General features: G+C 36.0%; 1 long non-coding RNA gene across 1 annotated transcript; it reads left to right on the top strand.

Moving 5' to 3' along the window:
• Nucleotides 1-61: 61 nt before the first annotated feature.
• Nucleotides 62-26,173, top strand: LOC308200809. The gene is made up of 3 exons (XR_013955833.1): nt 62-4,860; nt 19,472-19,580; nt 25,652-26,173. It is a non-coding gene; the product is annotated as an uncharacterized lncRNA (long non-coding RNA).
• Nucleotides 26,174-26,434: the final 261 nt, after the last annotated feature.

Here is a 26,434-nt window from a genome sequence, read left to right as displayed (position 1 = left end):
TCTTATCTCTGATATTGGCTTGGCTGGCCAATGCTGAGGTTTACTCCTTGCAAATTTCTAACCAAAACACAAGAAATTAAACTCTCAGCACATGTGGAAGCATTGAATGAGTTCACTTGTAAGCTTTTATCTCTGTTACTTAGCCTTTTTCCTTCCTGCATGCCTTTAGTGTTAGTCCTTGAATTTCCAGAATTACCTACATTAGTTTTGCAGATACAGTGTACCTCAGGATTTTGTTTGATGCAATGTACATTTTTATAGTCAACCTTTGAGTGTAATAGAAAAAGTATTGCATTTCTTTCTGGTGCTTCTGTTGATGAATACTTTGAAAAAATTAGTGTCTGCTATAACAAACACGATCATGAATTGTCTGGTACTTCAGGTAGTAACCAGGGCTTGAAACAGGACAGAAAAAACAAGCAAAGAGAAAGGTCTGTTGTGCATAGGGGAATCAGAAGGATTCCTCTGAAGTTGTTTTGCAAGTTTTTGTAAATTCAAAAATCAAAAATTCGTAAAATATGAGAAATGATTGTACCTGAGAAGGAAGATGTTACGTGAGTGAGAAAACCCACTTAACCACGGAAAGATACTGCCTGCATCTGCTCAGCAGTAAAGTAATAAAACGTGGCCTTAATTCTGCTCTGAAGATCAGTAGGAATAGATTTTCTTTTTTCCTCCCTGCAGCATTTTTTCAAAACTGAAGGAAGTAGTTACTTAATAGTACACTTTTTGTTGCAGCTTACTTTCAGCAAATGTTTTATCTTTTATCTTGTGATTTGGTCTTGCAGAAGAAAGTACAGTTTAATTGTAGTAACTCTCAGTGCTGTAACTGTATTAAACTATGTCAAGAATGTAATAGATGATTTCTAGACAGTGAGAAATTAGTGTTTTCAGTCACAATAGAAAATGTATAGGCTACAGACAAAACCACGGGGAAGGGAGCAAGCAGTGGCTCAAAATCCTGCAAGTGTTTGTAATGTTCCAGTGTTTTGGACCATTGCTATGAAAGCGCTCTGGTATTTTTGTGATCCAAAATGACTGAAACACAATGTGCTATGATATGTACATGGATGCTCTTGTACATGTTCAGCTGTTGTACCGTTTTGCATGTTTTGAAAAATGATTTTGTAATCAGAAACTTTTTTTTAATCACATAACAGTGTTTACTAGTGAAATTAACATACTGTTACACACTAATGGTAATGTTTCTGTAAAGATAAATATGAAAATGCTAGCTTTAAATTGTCTTGAGTACATTGCCACAATGTGCCTGTATGTATATGTAAATATTTTTATTAGATTCAATCCCTTGCACCATACGAGCTTACAGTATATAGAAATGACTACACTTAGGGAATATTATTTTTACTTTTTATGCTCTGGAACCTATCTGAAGCAGTCGCTTTTTTAATAAATGTGGCTCCTATAGCTCTTAAAACAAACAACAGATATTTCTTGTTTTGAAAAGTTCTTTTCCGTATTTTAATAAATATGATCCAAGCAGACAGGTTTGGCATTTCTAATACATTGTTGTTGTTGGAAAAGCCATCTGAGCCATGAAAAAATCACCTTGAAAATATAAGTTCAGTTCAGCTGAACTACTCATCCTGCTTGTACCCATTTTATTTTTTAAAGAATTTTCACTCAATAATAAAAAAAAGAAAATCACTCAATAATAAAATAAAAAAAATCAGCAAGTAAACTTTGATAGTAAATAGTTACTGAATAGACTGAAAATGTTTAGAAATGGAACAAAGCTGTGGTGCATGGAAGAAGCATTCACTATTCTTGCTTATTTCATCTTGAAATCTTCTACAAGTTGTTTGCAGCTGGTTGAAGCGTGTGTGTGATGAGTGATTTGTTCGTTCTGATTGTTACTTATATGGTGGGGTGCGGGTGGGGAAGGTTTTTAAATTAAAAAAGTAGGTGGAAAGAGGCTTATAAGGAAGTGTTTTTGTAGCATAAATTAAATGAATATGCACAGGCCTCTTAATCACAGGTAATTGTAGATCTTAACAGCTGGGAAAGCATCTGCCAGCAGAGGGACCTGACTGAAGTACTGTGAGAAAGTTCTAGGTTCTGTTAAATGCTTTCTTGCAAAAGGTGTTATGATGAATGATGACAGGGTCCCACAATAAAGAAGAAGTCCATATATCCAAGTGACAACTGTGTTGAACCCAGTCCTTTCAGCTAGAGCTTTGTATTTAATAGCTGTGTCAACAGAAGTGCCAACTATGTATATAGTTTGCAGAATATAGAATGTTATATATCCAAATGGCTGAAATTTACTGATAATTTTGAGCAGGAGCTAATAAGACAGCCTGAAAACTCTCAAAGAGCCATTCCTGATTCCTGGATTTTTTTCCTCAGCAGTATTTCTTTTGTCAGGAGGGGCATGGGGAAAAATCTGCTGCTTGTTATAAATCTCTAAATATTAGTGCACAAATAATAGCATCCAAATCAGCTGACTTAGGTTTAACTAAGCAGTTTGGAAAAATGGAATTTTAAATAGACTGATTTCACACAAAAATAACTATTAGATTATACAGTTCCAGGAAGTACTCATTTTTCCACATAAAACATTGTAGCCTTCCTCTCTTTTACTAGACGCTGATTCTAGTTGGTTTTCACTCAGTTAAGATTGACAATTTCATACAGACTGTAAACCTTCAGCCTTCTACATGTAAGTACATACTTTGCTTTTGTAGTGCATTTCACAGCTAGAAGGCTAATATCTAGCTAGCTGAGTGGCGTCTGTCTTGTGTTTTTTTTCTGTGGATGCTCCCTGAATGTGTGATAGTCAGGAGGATGGTGGCTCAAGGTATGTCTCCATTGGTGTTTCAGCTTTTTCAGGGGTTTGCTTTGATAGCAAAACTACAGATCATTCCCATTTGCCATACCTGTGTTTCTATCTCAGAGCATGCAAACTTTTTGGATGCCATTTCGGATGAAAATAAATCAGCTCTTGTACTCAAAAGCTGTGTTTCACTCACACATACCAAATTTAATGGCCATTCAAATGACAAAAACAATTTAGATCTATTCTGAAATAAACCCTCTTGAAATGTATTAATGTAGGGAGTGGATCATCACTACCAATTACCTTTTCTTTCTTGCTTTTTTTTTTTTTTAAATAACAGATCTGCTTCCATTGGACCACAGTGTTTTCCAATGCTGGCATAGCTTAAAAGGAACATAGTACCTTTTAACAAATAGAAGAGTTGGATTCATTGGTTTTAAGCACGACTATCTTGCAGTATTGGGATGATAGCACTTAAAATAGGACGAGAGCTGTCCCTAAGAGCATATCAGATTTCTTTACTAGAACTCATGATGAAGGAGTTCATGTATTTAACACTGCCTTCAAATTGTGGGTTTTACTGCAAAATAGTAAATTACTATCCTAGCTGTTGAATAAAAAGTCATTTGTGGAACTATTGTAAAATTAGTTGCATTTACAGGGAAACTATTTTAAGAACCACTAAAAATAATCCACCTTTTTGTTGCATGGCTGTGTTACTTTTGAAGAATTAGTCTGAAGTAGGTAATTATCACCAGATGTGTAACACATATGACATACACAAACCTTGGTACAGGGATTGTCTTGTTCTCTTGAAAGGCCATGGAGTTTAAAGTTGAGAACACATTAAAAGATGTTTTTAAACTTGAGAGTGCTTACCGTTCCTTGTAAGCTGAGTTGTAAAATTATTCTGTAAGCATCTGATTGCATGTTTATTTAGTGCCACACTAGAAATTGCTCCCTGATATTCTGCATTTTCCTAATTCTGTAATTCTCTCCAGATGCAGTGGGGATGTCACTGACAGATTTTCATCACAATTCATTGGACATCTGATGCTGTTACTCGTCCTGACATTCTTTATCTTCAATTATAATATTTTTCTTATTCGTTTTTCACTTGCTTTGAATCTGTGCTTCAGTAATCCTCTGCATAAGAGATACTCCAGATGTCATCTGTCCTATGACAGTTGACTTCATTTCCGATTAGATTGTGTAGAGCAGATCTTTTAAAGTTAGATGTGCTTTTGAAAGCACTCTGGCTCGTTTAGGTATGTCTCCTACTTTTTATTCAATCCTTTTGAACTACAAGAGAAAGATAATTATAGCAAAATGTGCACATCAAGAAATGAATACATAGCCTATAGTTACCTTTTTCAGCCATTTCTAGAGTTTGAATCAGCAGGCTAGAATTTGTGCAGTCGTAGTGGTCTGTCACATCTAATTGCTATGGAAATGTATTCTAGCAATGCTGAATGATTATTGCAGTCTGTAGACTAATCCTGTGCCACTTGATTACTACATAACCTAATCTAAATGGCACTACTGAATTAATCTGTTGTTAAGGTTAGAGAAGGAAGGTTACACTTTCAGCAGAAGCTTGGAAGTGGAAATTTAATAACAATCATCCTAGCTATCTAAAGGGGCTCTTGACTAGTAACGGAGCCTAATGTGTCTGAGGGTGAGAGAAACAGGAATGCAGAATGTGTCCATGACCTAGTGGTGTTGAAAGAAAATACCCATGTACCAAGAGATGAGAAAGATCATTACATTTGATGCCTCTGCTACTATTTGGAATTGTGGTTTTCTTAATCTCGGTGAGCCTTCTTATGACAATGTTGCCTTGTTTCACAGCTGAATAGAATCTAGATTCCTAGAGCATATTTCTCTGATATTTTAAAGTTCTGTCAGCTGCCTTCAATATCCCTTCTAAAATGTTACTGTATGTTGTTTATGTTAGTGGAGGCCACCATAAATACAACCATAAATGATGCTTGGCTTTTCTTACCTGCCTCAGTGAGCACAGAACTCCATTTCTTGTCACCCCTCCTACTCAGTGTACTGTAAGTTTGTGAAGTGCAGAGAAGGTTTTAATTGAAGTACTATTGTAAATACTGACATTCCTGTTATTTTGGGTCTGTTTGATCAGTTACTTTTCTGAATACTTACTAGTACTAGCATGTCTGGGACTTAATTGGTAAATGCAGATTGAACACACATTGATAGGGAAAGAAGTAAGTTAGAAATAACTTCTGTGAATGTAGGACTTTTATTTGAATATTACTATGTGTTTGGATAACTATGTGAAAGACAATGCCTCTTTTATGAGCCTTAATATTGTGGTTGTATGCCTTCATTTTGTGAGCTTACTATCTTTGTGTTAAATCAGAATTTGTCACATATCAAATGGTGTCACTGACACTTAGGTGTCGTGGAGGAGCTGTTTGAAGCCACTGCATTGAGCTTGGTATTGTGATTTCTGCAAAGTGATTGTCAAATAGTATCCTATAGGCTGCTCTTCTCCTTGTGATTTATGTAAATGACACTTCTGGTACAACAGAGCGGTAAGTCCTGCCTTTAAACATTCCAAAGAAGTTACTGGATCCTTTTAGTAGTTTTTAGTGCGGGAGATCTGATGTTGCTGTTATATAACTAAGTACTGACCAAGTTGATAAATTATTGCTGAAGTAGCTATCTGAGCTCTTTGAATTGCTATCGATCACAGAGCTTAGTGAGCTTTCCAAATAAAGTCTTTATGATATACTGCCAAATTAGTTTGGATATTACCTTTGGGGCAAGCCAGGGAATGTCCTAATAATCTGAAAATCTTGAATCAAATGCATCCTTCTAGAAACTGCTAGTTACTTTGGATGTCTGAATTGATCTTCAGAGGATGAATGCTCACACCTTGAAAAATCACTTTCCACTAGTGTGTTAAGAATTCAAAATAACTAGCCAGTTTTAAAGCTATGATTGCTTTGTGGTGGGCAATACGTGGAGTGATAACCTGTCCTGTGTAACTTAAAAGTCGGGGGTTATCTTTCTCCCTCTTTCTGGCAGTATGCATACTATTTTCTTGTAGCTATTTATACAACATGGATATGTGAAGCAAGGTACACTCTGTGCTGCCCAAATGACTGTACAATGAGGGTTTCTGCTTTCCGAACAATCTGTAATTATTTGAATTGTGATTTTTCTTTTAGAAGAATAATGATCTGAAATTAGATCTTGGACGATGTCCTCCTCTGAGGTTTTAATTGCAGTCTGACATATGATTTGGAAAAATAACTTGCCAGTTTTAGTACCTTTCATAAAGGGTCTCATTGTTGCTTAGGAACCAACATAATGTCCATGAAATGTACTATCCGCAATAGACAGTAAAAGGGTTTCATCTGAAACATACGTCTCCTGAGGGAGAATAAGTATGGCAGTGCACCTATGCCATCAAGAACTGTGGAGATAAACTTCTGCAGTATTGGTAAGGCTCTATTTTACTGCCTCTACCTCAAAAGTTTCATAAGAACACTATAAGCTCTAATTACACTCAAAACTAACTGGAAAATGAGTTGTAGGTAGACAACTTTTTCTCTAACATGCAATGCACGTTACAATTTTTCTCTAATGTGCTAACACATCAGATGTGTTATGACTATGGGAAAGCAGACCTATATGAAGACTTTTTTGTATATAACTATTATCAGGTTGCTATTACTGCCACGTGGGAGGTATTGGCTGTGATATGGGAGAGGAAAGACAGCTCTCTCTGCCATAATTGCATCTTTGCTGTGGTACCTCTATTCCTAGCAAACACTTTGACCAACATAAGCAAAAAGTTGACATAGAAGGGACCACTCTGTAAGAAAAGTAACTCCACAATTTTTGACTTTTTCTGGCTATAAATACCAAGTATTCCATTAAAGTATGTCAATTAACCCTGAGGAAAATTTAGGTTTTTGAAAAAAACAAGAATGCATGAATATTCTCAACCCATTTTCCTTTTAAATGACTTCCTTTGCAAGAAATAGTTAACTAAGATGTACCAGCTTAAAGAAGACTGTACTTCCTCACAGCAAGCACTTACTGAGATACATCAAGTCATGATAGAACAAACCAATTTTCTGGGTCGTTTCCTGACTTGTTCCACTTGATGACCTTTATATAACCTCACTAATAATTCAGTTTTTCCCCTGCTGTGACAACAATGCTTGATTTGTCCAACATTTTTTATGTTGGACATAACATATGTTGGTTTGTATTGTATCTTAACTTGGTCACGACACTTCAGAGTAGATTGAAATCAGAGACCACAGAAACAATGGAAAGTTTTTTCTTTCTTTCTTTTCTTTCCTTTTTTTTTTTTTTAAATCAGTGATGCTTGTATCTAAATAACCTAAAAAGTTTCAGCATTTCTTGACATAACATAAACACTTTGAAAGACTGAATGAAGTGAACACTTTCTAGGGATAATTATTCTGCAAGAACATTGTGCCATTTCTTAACAAAACTTTTTAAAATAATCACAAAATATATAACAGTTTGTTGTTATCTTAATGTCAGGAATTTGGTTTAAGACCTACAGATCTTCTAATCAAAAATATCTATTTAGATACTGACAACATATCATTTACACAAAGTTAATTACAGTCACTCAAATCAAATCAGCTCCAGAAAGCATAATTCTTCCACAAGAAAAAAAAAAAAAGAATATTTCCATTATGTCCCAGTCATACTATCTGAAGAAAAAATGTAGCATATGAATTAAAAAATTACCTGTGTTCTCCTCTTGATTTTACTGGTGAAGAGTGCTATCTTTCTTACTGATGTGCTTCTTTTAAAGATCTGGATAGGTTTTCTGGTGATCACTCTCTGTGGCATCTTTTATGCAGGTGCTTCTTGTTGCTAAGAGATCAGTTGCTTAGAGATGGAAGTTTGTTTTTTGTAATAGATCAAGGGCCATTGCAACTGGAAAGAGAATTTTGTAATTTTACCTCAGCTCAGTATATCAGCTGCCAGTGATAGAGATGCACATGCCTAATGGTGATTAGAATTGTAACGGGGTAGCAAAACAGAAAAGTAAACAAAGTTTAATCATGTTTGAAGTCTTTAAATATCAAGAAAATAGATTTGGCATTTAAATGGAGGTGCAGCTATCAGAAATGATACCAATGCTTTGCCTAGCATGTTTAAATCTATTATTGATTTCCAACAGAAAGGAAGAAAAGTCCAAGCATTTTATTCTGACATCGGGATTGCCAAAGTTGTAGATGACCTTTTGTAAGATAGAGTCCTGCACAGACATTACAAAGGTCTTAATGGCTGTCCTGTATATTTTTGCTTATACTGTTTCCTTTATATTCCCAGGTGGTCTAGCAACTCTTCATAACTAATGTACATACCGAAGGGTGGCTTCTCTGCTTTGTGATGCATCTATTTATTACTGTAGCTTTGAGCAACTTAAACAAACTTAATTTATGAAGATCCAAATGTTTTTAAGAAGTACATTAAGCAATTATAGGAAACAGAAATAATGACCAAAGTCCTATAGAAAAAGGTGCTGATGTTATTAAAAGATGAGACTAACTCAGAAGTATGAATAAAGTATATGTCCCTGTTACTGCTTTGAATCACCAAATTATAAACTGCCTCAGTTTCTGCTATGGTAAATCCTGACTCAGCTGCCTTTTCTATAAATTTACCTCTATGATTCCCAGTGGAGCGTTTTGTGGAATAAGTCAGAATCATCTTTTTACTCAATGCTGTCAAGTTTAGAAAATCCAGTCACTCAAGTCTGTTTTCAGCAAGGCTATGTTATGTCCTGTGGTGGTAAGATGTTATGCATCCTTGTCTCTTGCTGTCAGGCCACAAATGTGAAATCTTCTCACAAAATGTTTTCTTTCTTCTTTTTATGAATTCACTCAATGCATTAGCATTTAAAAGTAAGCAAGCACTTTTACTAAGAAAACCCATCAACTGGGTGGAAGGGAATTATATGTAAAGGACTATGATCTCACTTGGAACAAACGTATTAAAGACTTATGTACAATAGTTCTAGTGATAGAATATTTTTAACTCAGGGGAAGGCTGGAAGAGGCCTAGAATTTTATTGAATGCGAAATCTCTTTTGAGAAGCCTTTCTTAAATAAATAAATAAATAAAGAATGCAGGCATTTTGGGGAGAATAAGGACTGAATTCATAGGGAAATGCTTCCGGCATGACTGTGACCTCATTGAAGGTACACAGCTTACACAACCAGAAGCCAAAATAATTGCAATCTGAAAACTGAACTCTTGTTCTTTTTCCATGTGCATACACCCTTCCACATCTATTTATTATGCAGAGACTTGTTTACAGAATGATTTCACTGTATAATTTTCCTGGAATCAAAAGTACAAGCAGAATGGTCAGAACTTTAGTGAGCAATTCTATTGTGTCCTGTATTTAGAGTTGGTCACAATAATGATTAAATTCTGATGCATGGTATCTTATGTTCTGAAAATATTTCTTTTTTTTTATTTATTTTAAAAAGAGATGACAGCTGTTTTCAATTTTTAAGCCTAATTAAAAATTCACAGGGAAATCATGCATTAATATTTTTTTTGTTTGTTTTAACAAGCTGATTCTATGTTCTTACTACTTGTAAACTAAGGATATTTATATTCTGGAGGAGATAGGTTTTGAGGCTGATTTTCATCCATTTCATGGTATATTTCCTGTACGTTGTTAATGTGGTTGAACTCATACGAATGGTCAGTTTTGAAGGTGATGGATTATTCCATGGGTACCAAGTGAAAAGAGCTTTATATATCAGTACAAAGAAGTTACCATAGAAAGTTTCCATCTCTTTCCCATGATTTTAATCTGGTTTACTGAGTTCAGTGTTGCTTTGTTTTAGTAGCCAAGAAGAATAACAGCTTGTGTTGAACTTGCTAATTTTCTTACTGTGTTTTTCCTTGAGTTCATCATGTATTTTAGCAAAAGTCAAACTCATTATTTGGTGCTAGTGCAAACACCTTTTTCCATGAAGGTAAGGTTTAATACCTCACCCCTCTTGAGTGGTTGCAGCTGTTGCTCACTGACTTTGGAGACGGCATATTATGTAGGTCACTTCGAAGCATTGGAAAACAACATGGCAATTAGAGAAAGTGCTCAGGGAGGCATCACAATCATTATTGCTAAATCACAATTAAAACAAAGATTAACTCAATTTAGAAGCACATATATCTTTAGATATTCTTTATTTTATGTGCAAATGATAAGAGTAAACCACTTTAGTATTCATACATTTTTTAAAAGTCTCAGAATTAAGAGTTTGGTGCAACAAGAAGTGAATGTAAGGAAGGTGAAACCAATACAATTTATATTTGTTATCATGAGTTGCTTGAGTTTTAGGGGAGTCAAAGATGATCTAGCCAGGTTCCAACCAATAGATGTTTTGATTCCTTGTACCACGATCCCTTTGTTTAATCAAAAGGACTGCTTTCTAAAAATGGAAAATCTGGTAATGTTTTGTTGGGGCTTCTTCTTCTGACAGAACTGTGGATCTACTCAGTAATAAAAAGAATTAGTGCATGAATCATAATTCAGGAGCAAGAGGCCTGTTGAATTGGTCATCAAGAGGGCACAAGAAGAGTTGAATTACGTGTAAATACTTGTTTATATTTAAATTAGGTTTTGTCAAGTCCGACTTCTGTGGGATATATCTTTAAATCAAGTATTATTTCCATATACCAGAGAAAATATATTTCAGTTTCTTTCATGCCAAAGAATTCCCGGAACTCCATATAATGCAACCAAAATGATTGGACTTGTTGTTCGCTACAAAGATCTATAGTTGAATACTACAAATTCTTCAGTGGCTGAGTAGGCATTCAGTGAATTAACAAAGTTCTTTTTTATACAATTAAAAATAAGGCATGGGCTTTTTCTAAATATTTTACAATAGCCTTTTGTGAAAAGAGGATGCAAAATGATCTTCATAGTTGAGCAGAAGGGTCCACAATCTTGTAGGGTCCCTGTGGTTCATATGACAACATTGATTAGAATTTTGGTTTACTAGGGGCTTGGATCTGATGTAGCAACTGCATACGTAAAAAGAAAATAACTTCAATTAAATCAGTGGAAACAAAAATACTGATATAAACATCAGTACTGTGAAACTAGTAGGATGGGATCAGGCTCAGATCTTAATTCTTCTTACAGCCTGATGGTTTCAGTGCATTTGTTAGGGTATGAGGTAAATGCTCTCCCTATACCAACAGTGCATAGCCACTGGTAAATCTGTCCCTAATCTACTACATGTTATTTTAGGATAGAAGGAAACAGAGATATCTGTATGAATGTATACTGTCAGGGCATGGCTAAAGAACAATCTAGCTCAGCGCCCCACCTCACAGAGTGGCCCAAACCAGCTGCTAAGTGCAGAGTATAAGCATTGGACAAATATATGTAGTACTTTCCTCTCCTTGTATTTAAGGATAAAAGAATTTAAAATGACAGTCCTTTCCATCCCTATGTTTGCAGTAATGGCTACCTGTCTTTTCTAGACACTTCAAGAAAGACCTTGTAATTCTTTTATTGAGGCGTTTTACTCCCGCCTTCTCTCTTAACTTCTCATATGTACTGTCTTCCTGTTATCCTAAACAAGTTAGTTGTCAAATACTGCTAAGAGAGCTAAGACTATTGCAAGTGCCTGTGTGCTCAAGTGCTTCCTTTCTTGCTTTCTAATTTAAAAGTATGTATCAGCCATGAGAATATCTTACATTAAAATTGTGAAGTTCTCACGGGTGAGAAAGTGTTTTTTCAACAAAACATACTTTGGATACAAGAAAGTTTATAATTCCCTAAAATTGTATTGAGTGAGTGGCTTGAATTTTTAGTTTCTTTTGATTTTCTTTCAGGACACTGTTGAAGTATGTGGTACTAGTAGAGAGTTTTTCTTTTAAGACTGTCTTCAGAAGACCTGTATTGCTGTCAGTTCTAACACCATGGTTAATTTGGTGATTCTGCTTCTCGGTTCTTCACAACTCACTTTCCAGGTATCTTCCAAAAGCCCCAAGTTTTAGAGTAACTTTGAGGTCTAAATTTAATTGCTATCCCCAGCTTCATGTTGTTAGAACTCTGCTGGCTTGAGGGAGAGAGATCACGTGCTTTGGCATTGGGAACAGTGTTCAACATCCAGAGTGTCATGGTTGCCTTTCTTTTTCAGCAAAGTACGTTAGCTGTTATTCTGGATGTTGGGTACTAGGAAATGAATTTTATTGGTTTGTTTGTTTGTTTATTTTTAGTGCAGGGTGAACAGAGTAATAAAGGCATGTATTTTAGAGCATAACGTAGCTGTAGGGAATTCCATCTCTCAGTAAACTCCAAAATCCCCAGCTGGGGCTCTGCTGAAAAGAATTAGGGTCTCCGAATCGGGGCCAGTTCGTGCGGTAGCTTACTCTAGATTAAGGAATGTATTGCTCTGCTTCGGCCCACAAGGTCAATTCCTGTCAAGGCCTGAAGGAGAGCAGGTGATCTGGTAGAAAGCCAGCAGAGTTCTTCTTGTTCTGTCAAACATGATCAAAATCAAGCCACCTGCTTTAACGGTACTGAGAAATTCTGATGGAAAGCATTCTTGGTGGAATTTCTCTGCCTGGCTTACTAAATTAACTGTGAGTGAGTCACACGTAACCACCTCCTGTCAGGCCTTCTGGGCAAATATGCTTTATGGTGGGAATGCAGAAAATGAGCTTTTATAGAAGTCAGTTAAGAAAATAGTCACAAGTGTATAACATTGACTTGTCATTAGATCCATCTTTATTAGACACAACGTGCATGATTCCAGGATGTTGTCCTGTAAATTTAGGATTTTAAATTCCATTTTTCTGTCAGCCATTATCCAGGACTCAACTTAGTCAAGAAATTTGACTTCCATGTCATAATCCTGCCTCTTTAACTGAGAAAGAGAAAGTCTGTGTATAAGCTTGTATGCTAAATGCTGCTATGCAATGTGGCTAAGTAAATGGGGTGGCTGCTACTCCGATAATACATTACGTGTGAAAATCAAACATCTGTGTGTTTAGTGCATTTGTTCTTAAAGAGGTCTTCCACATGCTTCCACCAGCTACAGGGTACTTCCTCAGAATATCTGCTTGCTGCAAGTTCTTCGGAAATGTTGAAAGGGAGATATTTTTTTATCTACCAAAAGATAGAAGAGCTTTGGGATAAGCTCATTATACCTTCAGGTACAGTCAAAAAGTGCCTCTGCTTGTACTGCGATCTTGAGATAGATACAAATCTTCAGAGATTATGACCTTTGAAAGTCTTCTTGGTTTGGTTTGTGTGTTTCATTTATTTATTTATTATTATTTTATTTATGGAAAGATCTTTATGAAAGCAGTTCTATGTGGGCTTGAATACCTAAAAAGATCTCTTCAGTAATTTTTATTGTCTGTCTGGAACAACTGTAAGAAAAGCTCACTAGTGAGTGCTGTGGCTGACTGCAGCTTCTTCAGGAACCATTTTTATTTGGTCTCAGTTGGTGTTTGTATGCTCTGTGCTTCGTTAAAACCACTCCTTCCCTGAAGAATATATATGTGTGCATGTGGAGAGAGTGGACTAGCTCAGCTTTACTTTTAGGGTTGTCATCACCCCAAACCCTTATCATTAAGCCTAGAGGAGGAGCTGCACACACCAGTTTGTGGTTTTGGCACAAAGATATTTTAGTTGCTGATAAAAATGTGTACTTTACAGTGGCACTGTGTAAATATCATCATGTTAACTGTTACATGACAGTCATCTACCTCAACAGTTACTGCATGAACTAGGGCTAAATGGATGTATTGGGCTTTGAGATCCTTGAAGCAATATAATAATAATAATAAATGCAGGGTTTTTTTTGCATCTGCAATAGGCATTAGATAGCTGTTATTAAGTACTGCTTTTGCCTGTTAAGAGGATTTAAACCTTGTAAAGAAAAAAATAATTGAGCTGTAGTTTCTTGGTGACTTCCCACCAAAACACTCTTCCCATTCTGTCCACATAAGATTGATAAAATAGCATTAAAAACAGCCAGTGAAAGTCAAAATGGAAAAAGTTAACAATATGGGTATTTTTCTCCTATTAGTCTCTCTTCATAAGTTCAGATCTTCAGACTATGGTAGACTACACTTGTTAATTCAAGAAGTGCTACTGATTTTGAAGATGGGGACAGTGTGTTCTTGTCACACGCAGAAGCAGCTGTAATGAAATATAACAGGAACAGGTCATGGATGTGCCATCTAAAACTAAGTCTGTATTAACTATCTGGGCATCTACAGTTTCTTTAGCTTGTTAGCTGTTCAACTTATTTACTTTTTTTTTTTTTCCCCCTCTCTTGAACTGGTATTGAAGCTGGTGAGAAAAAAAGTAGAGGTATGTGAAGACTTCTTTGCCCCTTCTGGATGTGCAGAAACTAGGGAGGACTATCTCAGATTTTCTCTGTTTGCCCATGGATATAATAATGCAATTTGAGAGCAGCTTTTCAGGATGGGGTAAAAGCATCTCAAGAGAGCATCTGTTCTGTTGTACCTGAAAAATGGGCAGTAGTTTAGCATGAGTCTTCAAATTTCTATAGACTTATCTGACAACTAAATGCTTTTTTTTTTTTTAATAACCTCAGCAAGTCTTGAACAGCATTCCCTAATGTTGTGACTGCAATAAAATTGATAGAGAACTTGCATTTGAAAGTGCAGCTGCAGAGGAAGAGCACACCCTATTGAACTTAAACCATTTCCCCCCATTTTAATTTCTTTGAAGTAATATGCACATTCTACAAGTATTATGGTTTATAAGAAGCTGATTCATTCAGTATTTTATCACATTGATTCAAGGTTAATATTGACTACTTTACATTGTAACTGCTCAAATGCTTGAGCGGTTCATACCAGCAAATTGATTTCCTCTTTTGCACAGAATGAAGTTTCAAATAATTCCTCAAATTGCAGTTGGAAACTGCAAGAGTGTAAAATCTTTTATTTAGAACTTTTAGTTCTTATAGTCAACTTTTTTCATCTATAAAAATGTTATACGTGTATGTGAGTACATATATACTTATGTTCAAAACTGATCTGTGTTACATTAATACAACTAATGTGACCACTGAAATGACTGCACCCTCCTTTTCTGTAATGCATAGCTTGATTTTTTCTCCCCCAACCTTTTTATAGAATTTAGGTTCTTCTGTCTTCTTTGAGGGAAAGTTCCCAAAAAGATAATACACATTGGAGCTAGGTCTCTCTTTCTTCCATTGTTATGATTTTCCTTAATTCTGTTGTATGTTGCACCTTAACTTTTGGAAAGCTTAAATTGTTAAGCATTGTTTCTGTTGTTCAAATTATTCCTACTTGAAGGACATTTGAAGAAACCTCCTCTCTTCCCTAACTCCTACCATTTTTTCCCCCTCTTCCTGCCACTGCAGTAACTCCTGTAACTATTGTCACAAGTACCCCCAAACAGTTATAGGACAATGATGTAAAAAGAAGTGGGCTAACCTGTTGAGAGGAGTAATCAGCTGGGTATTCTGCTCTTCTTTCTCTCAATGAACAGGAAGAAAACCCTTGCAGGAGAGACCTCTCCAGTCTTCTCCTGGTGCCTTGCATCCCCTCTCTGTGAGGTACTTCATTGCCTTGCATTCTGATCCCATGTCTTAGCTGAGAGCATTGATCAGGCTAATATTCAATTGTTTGCAATGTCTGCTCTCTCTGTAGAGATCTAGGGAAGGTTGGGATTATCTCCCTCTCTGAGCTTTCTTTGTACTGTAATTCCAGTTGCCTGGCCTGTTATTAAAGGGGAAAAATGGGTTTGCAATCTTGCAGGAATCCTGAGATCTCATGTCTTGCTGTTTGGCCAGACAATCACTGTGCTAGCCAGGTTCAGGCACTACCCTCCTATTCCTTGGGATCATTCCAGGTATGGTAGGAGACAGCGGTCCATTAAGGCCACCATGGACTTCCATGTTCTCCCTTCAGCATCTTGAACGCACTTACTGTCTTTTGGTGCCACTTGTAGACAAGCTGTCTAATATCCACGTAACTTTCCCAAGCAGATTTGTGTTTGGTAATTATAGTGGGAAGAGGGTTCCACTGTACTGTTGTATCATATAGAATCCTTTCTAGTGGTCACTTGCATAAATTGGAGGAAGTCTTAAGTGTTTTTAAATAAATAGAAATGTTTTCCACAAAAAGATAGGAACAAAAATATTAAACTTTTGCTAAAAGGAAAATATAGCCAAAACTCTAGTGCATGCAATCCCCAAAGTGAAAACAGACATTTTAAGAGTGCTTACAGAACAGAATATTTTCAATGCTGAAGGTGCTGAAGGTATTTCCTTAGTAGAATTAAAATACACAATACTCAAATTTAACTTGGCAAGAAGGTACAAAATAATCAAATGAAAATTCTACTAACCACTTGTAGTTGTTTTGAATCCTCTAAACTGCTTCTTCAAGTGCTGTTGCTTATTTTGCTAATGGTACCGATTTCTCAGTCAAGACAGTGGCCTTGACTGCATAAGCTCTGAAGTGGACAGGATTCAGAGAGGTCTCTCTGCACCTACTTTCTAACCATCGTACTGCTTGAAGATGTAGCAGGTTTGCAAAAAACATTTTCTGTGCATAGGACTGATTGCTGATGTAAGAAGAAGGATTTTCAGAAAGTGAGTTTTACAGTTATATAAATTCTCCTGTATATCTGTCCAAGTTATGGAGTGTTTTGTGACTGATCAGTTTCTCTTAAAATGTTATGGTGGTTTTTTTCTTTGTTTTGTTTTTTCTCCCTTGTTTGTGCTTTTTTTTTTTTTTTTTTTTTTCAAATACAAGAAGCAAATGTTTTGAAGCGATACATGGAGAAATAATGCCAGAAGTCTTAGCTTAAACCAATTTAGAGCTAAGTAGAATTTCAGGTTGGAAATGCTCCTTTAAAATAATTCCCTCTGTGTTGAAATAATATATTGTTCTAAGCTTCTGTATTTCCTCCATCTTGTAAGGCCTGCAAGCCAGTTGTGTAGAAATGTAGAAACCATGCTCTCTTTTTAAGCTCTCTCATGTAAGTGTTTGATGGAATATTACAACTTCATGCTACACGACACTGGGCAGTAATTGTAGTTGTCTGCAGAAGAAGCTGCTGGCAAAAGCAACATAGTTGTGTGTGATTATGGACTAGAGCAACTGAAATTCCTCTTTAGCTAAGAGCTCAGAATTCAGGAGTTCTGTGGGAATCCAGCATGTGACTCAGAATTTTTCCCCAAAGCTGTGATCGTTAATATTATTTTTGACTTTTAAAGTTATGAGAAGTAAATATGCTTAATCTGGGTACGTCCTAATAAGCTGTGAAATGCAGACAAAGCAGAATTTGTCATAGCCTACAAAGGTCAGACCTCTGAATCATCTGTAATTAAGTTTAGCAGCTGGCCCTAGAATGAAATGTTAACTTGTCCATTATGTAGCTGCTCACAATTAGTGTTGTGTGTATACAAGTAAAATGCAATGTATTTTTAAGAGCAAGTTATAGCAAGCTAAGCCCAAACTTTAGCAGTACTGAAATTTATTCCCCTGAAGAGACATTCTTGCTGAAGATTGTTTAAGAAAACAGCATAATTGAAACAATTTTTGCAGAATCCTCTCAGATTCATTGTTTGGGATTGAGTCAATTTTAATATCTGAAACACTGAGGATTATTGGCAGTTCTTGGTGAAGTTTTTGTAGATTATCTCACACCACTGCAAAGTTCAGTGCCATACTCCTCAGTAATACCTAAGTTAACTGAAGGAAATATCTTGGCAACTGCTAGCAGAATGACCATGGTAGTTTGGTACTCTGCCTGGGGTATTTTACTCTGCTGTTTAGATCTTGGAAGGAAATTTCTCTGCTGCAGTTGTATGATGGAAACCATTGGCTCTGTTGTTAAAGATGAAATGGCTGGTATATGTATTCAAGAGGAAATCTCCTGGCCCTTATTTTTCTTCATGATGTTGTTTATATTTTTAGGCTCAGGAGATGTCAAGTTCAGTAGATCTTCTACTAAAAAAATAAAAATAATTGATTAGAAGCTTGAGTAATAAGCAGGGAAATCAGGTTATGAGTGTTGTAAATGATGAATGTTCTTTTATAATGAATAAGCAAACCAGTTATTGTAGCTCTATTTCATATAAAAATTGTTGAGTAATCCTCATCTCTCCATGACATCAGGTTCCTTACTGACCTTTAACAGACTCTGATTTAATTCTACAAGTCAAAAATGATAAAATCACTCATGCATAAGATCATTAATTTAAAAAATAATATCTAAATAGATAGACAGCTTTTCTTAGCATTCAAACGTATTCATCAACTTCCAAATTTTGTCAATAAAAGAATGATGAAAATAATCTCAGAATTAGCCCAAGATCATGCTGCATCTGCTCTCTGCTGGAAGAGTAATGTATTGTAGTGAATTACTCTAGAACTGTCAAAATACCTAAATAAACCAACCAAACAAAAAACATCCAACCAAACAAAAAAACAACCTCAACAGCTGTTTTGCCTGAGGGGATGCTGCAATTCTTTCTCACTGCTAAACCTCCTTTTTCCAAATAATTTAAGTACTGATACCTGGCTTTCCCACCTGAAAGAAACTGTATAATCACATTGGATTGCATTGGCATTAAACATATGCTAATGTTAGTTGCAAAATCTGAATCTGAAATACATTAAATTCTGTGCTTTTTCTGTTATGGAGGAAATGCTACAACTCATTTAAAGAAGTGCAGTGATTTTCTTCTTTTTTATTTTATTTTAGCCAGTGTGTAACAAGGGGAATATAATCCAAAACTTTCATGGAAATAAAAATCAATACTGTTACAACTTAAACTCCCATTTTGCTTATTTTCATAATATTCATTATGAAATGTGGATATGATATGCGGAGACAAGGATGTGAAGCTTTTTTGCCCTATAGGCAGTTGAGTCAATTTTGAATCAAAATGTCCCCTGATATTATTTGAAGTTGAAACATAACAAAGAGTGCAAATGAATAGCAATGCTTTAGGAAAGATGTCTCCTTGTTCTGCCAAATCCTCAGTTATATATATTTGGTCTGGTTTCCTAGCAGTCCTTTTAATTGTCATGGAGGAATTCTTAAACTCTCCTCAAGGTATAGCTGACACATAAATGCAGGGTTCTAAAAAAAACTTAGCCTGAATAGGCAGTTCAAATTGCTTTCTTTATAAAGTGCAGGACACAAATACAAGGCCCTGGGTCAGTGTCAGTACCGTTTATTTCTGCATTCTTAATAAAGCTGCTTTGATACAACAAAAAGTCAGTACCACATCCCATAGAGTTCTCTTTATTTTTTATTATTGTTTTAGGGTGAGGTGGGAGTGAGAGTAGATGAGGAGAAGCTTGTATAAAATAGAATTTTATTGAAATATGTGAGTAAACTAGTTAATGCAGGAACAATACAAAATTTTCAAAGTCACAATGCAAAAATAACCACAGAGTAATAAAGCTGGGAAACAAAGGAAACAAATAGAAGGGATGAATGTCCTGAGCACTTCTTGCTTGTGATGCAGTTTCTTTTTATGCACCTTCAAGGAAAAAAAAAATCAATAAAAGACAAGCAATAAAAAAGAGCCTTGGGAATTTACAAAGTGTTTCTGAGAGCAAAATACTTTTTTTTAGGTCTACCTGTCATTGTGGACATAAAGATCCAGATCTTGATTTAGAAGGAAGAACGAAAGTGGACTGAACATGCAATTTCATGTGACAAAAAAACGTGTAAGAAGAAAAGGCAAGTTACCAATATGTTTCTAAACTTACTTTGCAGTGAGCTCTACTCTAAAGAGTTTCCTGAATGTCCTACTAATTGGCTAACATATTAGAAAATATATAGGTAGAAATCAACATAAACTGTGTTGCTGTGCCAGATGCACTTATTTATCTGAGGTTAAATCCTTAGTTTATAGCTTTTGTTAAACAGTAAATACATCCTTTTTACATATTGGTTGTTGAGACACTGAACTACAACTGGCAACTATACTTAGCTCGATGGTTCCTCTTTTTTGGAAACTCTGAATTAACATAATATAGATGACATAACAAAAGTTGTTAGATTAAGGCTGGGAAAAAAAAAAGGCTGTATAGTAGAAAAGTTTGAGCTCAGCTGCCCAAATATACCATCTGCAATATAAAATGTACCTGCCAGTACAACATCTAACAGCTACGAAGAATATTGTTAGATCTGGTTATTGCAAGACCTCTGCACCTGCAGAAGGTATAGATAGTCAGCACCTTAGAGACTGCAGTCCTATAGCATCCAGTCTGTCATGCACATTCAAAAGTCTGATAAAATTACTCTTTTTTATTTATTTTTAAATATTTCTTCTTTCTGACTTAATCTACTTGTTTATGAAAGTACTATTTCTCAAGTCATGATTTGTGGCATTTCTTGGCCCTTTGTTGTACCTTCAGGTCTTTTCCTATGGAGACCAGGAACAAAAATTCAGACAGTGCAAGCTGAGAGGGTTCTTCCCAGACGTGGAATGTGCCAAATTGCTTGCTGTTGATGTGGGCAGTAGCTATAATGCCTGTAAAGGCACTAAGTATTCTGCCAGAGTGCTCCCTCCATCCTGTATTCCCAGAACAATTTGAATGTCGTGTCATAGCTATGTGCCATTTTGAGATCTGCACGGGCTTGCAAATTTTTTATTCTGAAAACGAAGAAGTATAGAGCTCTGAAAATAGGGTGTCTGGGGGTGGGGGGTGCCCTGTTGCCAGTAAAACCTCAGTGCCTTCTGCACTTTCTCCCAAAATAAGGCAAAATATTCAAAATAGTTTTATGAGTGTACATTCTGTAACTAAGTTACATGAGTAGCTTTACTGAAAATTGTAGGACTAGATAATCTATTTTAAAAATCTCCTTAAAATCTAGTAATAAAGCCCTAATAAAAAAGCACTCCATCTCTATCTTCATTTGCTTCCTACTCCTGTTGTGTGCTGACTAGAGATGAGATTACGAAATCTTTGCAATAGAGATGATCTTTTATGAAGTGCGTCTGAATAAGGACTACTGTAATATCCCCCTCTCCCTGAGTGGCAATATTACTGTGTGCACGGTGCATTGTCCTTAACCTCAGGCAGGTATATCTGGACTATCTATATCTGCTCCATTAGCAGTAGAGGAAAGGCAATCATTTCTAGAATGCAATTCGTCTTGTGTAGAAGTCTGTGTGGTGACCTAGTTTCCGCATCCCTCTGTAAGAGGCACTCAGGTGCTATGGATAAGTTAGTTTAAAATTCCTATTTAGTTGGTCCAGTGTACATGATTTTGTCCTGTTTATAGGTAGGAATGTAGTTGGTAATTATTTGGTTACTAATAGAAACTACGCTTCTGACTAAAGAAAATCTTATTCTAGGATATTGGTGGACATTGAAGATGAAAACGGCACATTATATTAAGACAGTTGTTTTTTAGTGTCATTCTAATGTGTGATTTTTACAGCCATGTTTAATATAGCCTTTCAGTTGTCCCTCTTAATCTTTAAAAGTGCAGTGTGTTTTACTACAAAGACTTCAAAGGATCTGTTCTGTGGTTTGAATTTAAGCTAATATATAGTACATATAATAATCTACCGAATACACCTAGCAGTTCTTTACTTGCAAATGTTCTGAAATCACATTGCTATCTCCTCCACTTATAAAATCTTCCAGTGCAGTTGGTGCATTTCTCTTGCAGCTGTCTTTGTGATTGTTACTGGTATTGTTTTTCTGAAAGTGGTAGATACATGTAGTAAATACGTGATTTGAGATTTCTTTTGTGATTTGTTAAACAGACTATTGAGTGCTCTCTTGGCTTTATACATAGTATTAAGATACATGTTTAAAGTGTGTGCCGTGCAATAACAAATGAATAAGTAGAAGTGTTCAAATAGGAAAATACGGTTTTAATTTCCAGTGAATCATAATGGTAAATAAAATGAATGATGGAATACTGAGAAGAAACAATCCAGAATTCTGTTGGTGTTCAGTCCTTTCTGATTGAAAGTTACCAAGAGATACAGCTAGCTGTAATTGGCTTTTTGTAAGATTGCACTGTGCTTGATGCTTAGCAGTAAGAGGAATGGATGCAATGTACACCCAATCTAGTGTGGACAGAAAGAGAAATGTCTGAAGTAGAGAGGAAACCTTAAGGCTGCTCTACTTCATATCCAGCTATTTTTCTTCTTCCATTCTGGTACCTTTGGGCCACAGTGACATTCACTTTGGTTCCGTCGACAGATCTGTGGGAAGTGGATGAAGTGAGTGTCTATAGCATACAACTCAGAATTGGGTTAAAGTTCTGGGAGTTGTGTTGTTGGAATGCCTTTACCAGAAAATGTTCTTTGGTGGTGTTTTGTGTTTCACTCTCAACCTAGAAGCAATTCAGGTTTGATAAAATTTGTTTGGTAATAAATATTTAGTATATAATTCCTGGCAGGGTTTTGGAGTGGTTGGGGAGTTCCTCTTCTTGCTTTGATAGCTTGCTGAACCGCAGGATCCTTTGCAAAAAGCCAGGACTATTTTTCAATGGTAGCTATCTTGTGGATTTTTTTGAGCTGTATTTATTGTTTTCAGATCCTGGTGGTATTACGAGAATGTGATAGATCTGTTGAGTCACTTACCATTTGTCATGTGTTTTGTGATCAGTTGTTTTTTATTCCTGTAGTTTAAATTATGAATGAGCAATTGTAGCCATGGTGTTTGAATTGCTCTGTTTGACTTTGCTCCTTAAGTCATCTTTGTCTATGATTCAGCTTTGATTTTTCTAACACACATATGTGTGTCAGAGGAATTTTGAGCATTTTTCTGGGAAAGTCTTCTTTAGCTGACAGTGCCCTAATGATGCATCTCTAAGGCATCTTCTGCCAAGGTTATTGAATGGTCATTGTAAGACAATGAAACATTCTGCTGGTGCCATTGAATAGTACTCTTTGTGCTGCACTACTTGCAGATGTTTGTGGGTTTTATTTTGTGCTTTAAACACCAGCTTGGCTGACCTAGTAAGAAATTGATTCTGTTGGTTCTAAATTTACTTTTGTCATTGACTGAATATTCCAAAGTAGTAGCTGGTATATCCTTTGCATAAATGTATTTATTTTTACCACTCTGTACTAAGTTCCCTAAAATCAGGGGAACTTCCTAAGGTATCTGTTGCTGATGCTTTAAGGAGTTTTATATTGTTTTGCCTCTAAAATATACAGTGGAAGCTAGAATGGGTTGGGGTATAGATCCAGCTTTTTTAGACGGTAATTTGTTGAGAATTATCTAACAATCCCAAATCTTTCCATGCAGAATTTGTATATTTTTAAATATGTAAAATACTGCTTAAAATAATGTTACCCTAATCCAACTAAATACCATTTGTCCTACCTGTGATTAATTTCACATAGAATCATAGAATGGTTTGCATTGGAAGGGACCTTAAAGATCATCTAGTTCCAACCCCCTGCCATGGGTAGCGACACCTTTAGACCAGGTTGCCCAGGTCCCATCCAGGTGGCCCTGAACGCTGCCAGGGATGGGGCATCCACAGCTTCTCGAGGCAGCCTGGTCCAGTGCCTCACCACCCTCATGGTAAGGAATTTCTTCCTAATTTCTAATCTAAACCTACCTTCTTTTAGTGTAAAGCTGTTATCCCTTGTCGTGTCACTACACTCCTTGATAAAGAGTCCCTCCACAAAAGTACTTATTCCAGTACTGTTCAATCTGTGGCATTTTTTAATTGGTTGCTGTTTTGGTAATAAAGTACATTTGTTGAGGGTTCATCCATTTGCTGGAGCTGAATTCATGAATTCATGATTTATTAATCCTGCCAAAGTATAGCAGTGAAAAAAAATTACACAAATTTCTTTCTACTACTAATAAAACTGCATAAAACATTAACCATTCTGCAATATTTTATAGAAGCATCCAAGGATTCTCCCACAAAAAAAAAAAAAAAGAGGGGACTTATTTTGATACAAAATGAACATAATTCTACTATTTACTGTATATTTTATTTTCCTTTTTTGTTTTTGTTTCTCCCTGAAAGAAAGCTTGTGTATCCAATATGCTACATGCATGTGGAATGTATGTGCAGAACTGGAGTGGGCTGTGTTCTGGTGTCTGTCATCAATACAAGTCTGGAGTAGTTCTGTGGGGTGAGGTTAATCATGAAGCTTAGTGCAAAGTCTAAATTACTCAAGTCTGCCATTGTAGCTGACCATACAGTTATTGCACAAACATTTCAAACCTACGTATTCCATTTTTTTCCAAACATGAATAGAATAGAACCTAATATGAATTTCAAAATCAAGCCTTTTTTTTTGCATGTGGTCAGAAGCCTTGGAACATTCTAAAGATAGGCTTTGGCTATAGTGAAACAATGTTGGTTTCAGTGCCAATATTGAATTGCAATTGTGATTTGGATGGAGAAACTCTACAGCTGCTTGGCTGCTAATGTGTCATGTGATTTGAGCAGTGATAAGAGACAAAGAGAAAGGGCATTCATGGCTTATAGTGTTGCTAGCCTTCCTGACTATATCCATGCTGAACCTACAGTTGCAGTGGTTATCAGTATCAAATATCTCAAAGGAAAGCACAAAGAACTCACTGAAAAGCATAACTCTCCATGGGTTTGAGCTCAAAAATCCTCTTCCCCTCCTACTTTGTAGGCTTGTAGAGTAGGTTTGGAATCCTAAAACTAAAATATTAAGCATATACCATATTTCCTGATAAGAAGAGGATTCAATATATGTCAGTTATATGACAGTTATCATAGGTGGCTATGAAAGCTTTAAAAAAACTTTTTTTTTTTTTTTCCCCCACTTTAACTAGTTCAGGGAAAGAGGCTACTTTCTTTCTAATAGTGCTTATAAAAATTTTAGTCTGTTTTAGCATCCTCATTGTAATAGCATCATTGGAGGGTGTTTGGTTATCTGTCTTTTAAGAGCAACATAACCTCAGCAACTCTGTCCATCTTTCAGCATCACTTATCCAAGTGAAAAAGACATGCCAATCTCCAGTGTGCTTCTTATTCTTATTCTTATTCTTATTCTTATTCTTATTCTTATTCTTATTCTTATTCTTATTCTTATTCTTATTCTTATTCTTATTCTTATTCTTATTCTTATTCTTATTCTTATTCTTATTCTTATTCTTATTCTTATTCTTATTCTTATTCTTATTCTTATTCTTATTCTTATTCTTATTCTTATTCTTATTCTTATTCTTATTCTTATTCTTATTCTTATTCTTATTCTTATTCTTATTCTTATTTAGGCAGCTGTGAGAGCTGCCTAAATAGTTGGGATTTCAGATATGACAATTTTTTGCAAAGTTAAAAATCAGTGGTAGCATTACTTAAATGTGACACCATCTGAATACATTCTCTGCCTCAGAATAATCAAGTGATATTCCTTATTACATGCGTGGTCTGTAATTTGGATACAAAAATAGCTCTTGTGGTAAGGCTATGTTTTATCTCCTAACAATTTATTTCAACTCTGTGACTAAGCTGGAATTGTGAACAGAATAAATGTGATGTTTTTTCTGCAGTTTGTGTATATATATTGATAGTTTGATTCTACTTCACACATAAATTAGGCAGATCTACATCATCTTTATACGCCATGCTTCTCTGCATCAAGCTATGATGCACATTTGCATTAGGGCATGCATTAGAAAATCAAAAAATCCTGAAATGCCAGAAAATAACTGAAGTGTTACTTGTTGGCATCTGTCTGGTCTACCTGGATAAGAAGACCAAATGGGTATATGGGACAATAGTTTTCTTATGTTAGTTTAGATTGCTGCTGAGCACATTTTTTCTGTCCTTTTGATAAGGAAATTGCAGTAATGTCTCCAGAACTTATCAGCAGGACTCCCAAACCTTCAGTCGGCTTCACTGTTCGTCAGTCTACCATAGGGATCTTTGATTTTCATCATGAAGAAGGAACAGTCATAAAGCATGAGGATGCATTGCAGTTGGTGATGAGCGCTGTATGGATGGACCAATACTTCAGGTGTGTTATCCTGGGATGGGAGATCTAGATGAAGACACAGAATTAGCCCTAAGCTGGGGGTAGTAGAGCATGAGCAGATTTGGAGACCTTTAGATGGAGTGCTGATTATACGGTATGGAGACAGATGCAGTAGAAAGCTAGGAAAGGCATGTCCACAGCTCAGTAAGATGGCTTGGTCTGCCACTGGAGTAGCTTATAGGACTTTCCAAGCAGCCTATGCTTGGGAGCCCTCTAACCACAAAACTGTGCTTTCAACTGATTCCAGACTATCAAAAATAGGGCATTTTCTTGACAGAGGTGAAATTCCCTGTGTCCTAGCAAGCTAAGCACTGTAGCAGCACAGACTGCTGTACGGCCCTTGCTATAGATAGCAGCTCTGAGCAATTAACAGGCTGGGGAAGAGTCCTGCAGCTCTGCCAGCTAAGCAGCTTCCATATCACAGCCTCAGATAGGGTGTTCACAGTGATCCAATGGCCCACTATTTTTAATGAACAATGTTCAGCTTCTTTTTATTCATAATACAGAGAAAATCCTACAAGATTAGACAGATGGAGAAACAGAGTGCTGTGTTACCTCTGTTATTCTCCAAATGGTAGCTCATGAT

Source organism: Anser brachyrhynchus (assembly GCF_964034855.1).
Source record: "Anser brachyrhynchus genome assembly, chromosome: 11".
NCBI classification, from domain to species: Eukaryota; Metazoa; Chordata; class Aves; order Anseriformes; family Anatidae; genus Anser; species Anser brachyrhynchus.
This window is presented reverse-complemented; position numbering and strand designations above follow the sequence as displayed.